At 40.8% G+C, this 2,502-nt stretch overlaps 1 long non-coding RNA gene across 1 annotated transcript in view; it reads left to right on the forward strand.

Moving 5' to 3' along the window:
- Positions 1-1,594, forward strand: part of LOC138355030 (uncharacterized) — a 5,258-nt gene extending 3,664 nt beyond the window's left edge. Inside the window, exon 3 of the long non-coding RNA XR_011223804.1 lies at positions 1,204-1,594. This is a non-coding gene — a long non-coding RNA (uncharacterized lncRNA). The remainder of the gene's footprint in view (positions 1-1,203) is intronic.
- Positions 1,595-2,502: the final 908 nt, after the last annotated feature.

Here is a 2,502-nt window from a genome sequence, read left to right on the forward strand (position 1 = left end):
AGGTACTGAATGATAAATATATCTTTCTCTTTCCTGGTAAATATAATATCCAGCATGGAGGGAACATCCCCTTCCCTCATCCTCGTAGCTTGTTTAACATGTAGAAACATGAATGTTTACAGGGTGAGGTTTACGAAATTATATATATATATATATATATATATATATATATATATATATATATATATATATATATATATATATATATATATATATAAAATTTTGTGAGGGTACCACCTCTGGTGCCAATGTGGGGACCCATAGCCTCGGAGAAGAAAATAAAAAGTATTCAGAGGAGACCTTGTGGTTTCTCACTGAACACTAATATTATCTTCTCCTACCACCCCCATTCTTTTGTATGTACACATGTATATTTACTTTATTTGAACTTTGTTACAAAAAAGGAGTTACATATGGGTTACAAAGATGGTTGTCATAGGTTGTCGAGTTCCTCCAGCTCCTCAGATGGCGGGCAGGAACCCTGGATGCAGTGCGCATTTCCCCTCTGTATCGCCACACTGAGGCGCTGGAAAAGAAAGCTTGCAGCTCTCGGGTCCCTTGTTGTTTCAATGAGCCTAGAACCCAGTTCCTTCAAAAAACTGGTAGCACTTTTACCCCAGGCGCCGAGCGTCTCAGAAGCAATGGGGACAAAATTGTAGTGGTGATCCAGTTCTCTATACTTACGGGATTTGGCTGCTTCCCTGTGGGTGGCAGCGCCACCTGGTTGTGCAACACTGAGGTTAATGTAGGTGTTAGCCAGGGTTGATACGCACGTGTAGTCCCATACCAACTGCTTGCCATTCTTCCAGGGGTTCACTGTGATACCATCCGGGCGACCAATAAGAGCGTCAGAGTTACGGGGCGTTAGGTAACGGGGCTCTCTTTCAGCTGGGCATCCAGCTGTGGTGAGGCTCCTCTTGATGATGTCGTTAACTTCACTGTGCCTCGAGTGCCATCCCCCTGTGCTTTGGCAGAGTAGGCCATGGTGACCGTACCCGTCAGCCACCACCTCGCCGCAAATACACCTATATCTGGTGTGGATATATATATATATATATATATATATATATATATATATATATATATATATATATATATATATATATATATATATAATATATATATATATAATATATAAAGTTTGTGTGTGTGTAATTTATATAAATAAATAATTAAATATTAATTTTGTTAATATCTTTTCAGGGAAAGCTTGCAAGTACAATTCGTATACAAGAGGGACGACAAGAGCCAGAGGATGTCTACTAAGAAAATATATAAGTCTTTATCCTCACACTCTTGATATATGGTCTTCTCTGGTCTCTTTATTTTCTCTCCTCACAAATGTCCCTTTTTTTTATTTCTTTTACGTTTCTCTCCTGTTTTTCTTGTCTTTTAATCTCTCCTTTCCTCCTCTCTTCCTTTACTTTTTATATTTGTGGTATTCATTTATGTCATTTTTATCTTGTATATTTTTCTTGTATCTTTTTCTTATCTTGTGTTTCTCTTCCCCTTCTCTTCAATGATTTCTCATTTCTCTCCTCTCTCTGTTGTTTCTGTTCTGTCTTCTCTCTCCTTGCCTTAATTTTGTTCTGTCTCCTCGTTTGTTGTGTGTGTCTTTCTGTCTCTGTCTGTCTGTCTCTCTCTTTCTCTCTCTCTCTCTCTCTCTCTCTCTCTTTCTCTCTCTCTCTCTGGCTCTCTTGCTCTCTCTCTCTCTTTCTGGCTCTCTTGCTCTCTCTCTCTCTCTGGCTCTCTCTCTCGCTCTCTCTCTCTCTCTCTCTCTCTCTCTCGCTCTCTCTCTCTCTGGCTCTCTTGCTCTCTCTCTCTCTCGCTCTCTCTCTGGCTCTCTCTCTCACTCTCTCTTTCAGGCTCTCTTGCTCTCTCTCTCTCTGGCTCTTCTCTCTCTCTCTCTGGCTCTTCTCTCTCTCTCTCTGGCTCTCTCTCTCTCTTGCTCTGGCTCTCTCTCTCTGGCTCTCTCTCTCTGGCTCTGGCTCTCTCTCTCTTTCTGGCTCTCTCTTTTTCTGGCTCTCTCTTTCTCTCTGGCTCTCTGGCTCTGGCTCTCTCTCTGGCTCTGGCTCTCTCTCTGGCTATCTCTCTTTCTCTTTCTCTGGCTCTCTCGCTCTCTCTCTCTCTGGCTCTCTCGCTCTCTCTGGCTCTCTCTCTCTGGCTCTGACTCTCTCTCTAGCTCTGACTCTCTCTCTGGCTCTCTCTCTCTCTCTGGCTCTGGCTCACGCTCTCTCTCTGGCTCTCATATTTCATTTGATTTAAAAATGTCTGAGATTTTTACTTAATCTAAGTTATATTGCATGGTGCTAATATGAATATTATACATGACTGTTTTTCTTTTCTTTCTCTCTCTCTTTCTCCCTTTCTTTCTTTCTCTTTCTTTCCTTCTCTCTCTTTTTCTTTCTCTTTCTACATGAATATTATACTTGACTGTGTTTACATTCACTTGTAGATTTTTATTTTTAGTTAATTAGTCCTAAACTTTTGATTAATAGATTT

Source organism: Procambarus clarkii, chromosome 6, assembly GCF_040958095.1.
Source record: "Procambarus clarkii isolate CNS0578487 chromosome 6, FALCON_Pclarkii_2.0, whole genome shotgun sequence".
NCBI lineage: Eukaryota > Metazoa > Arthropoda > Malacostraca > Decapoda > Cambaridae > Procambarus > Procambarus clarkii.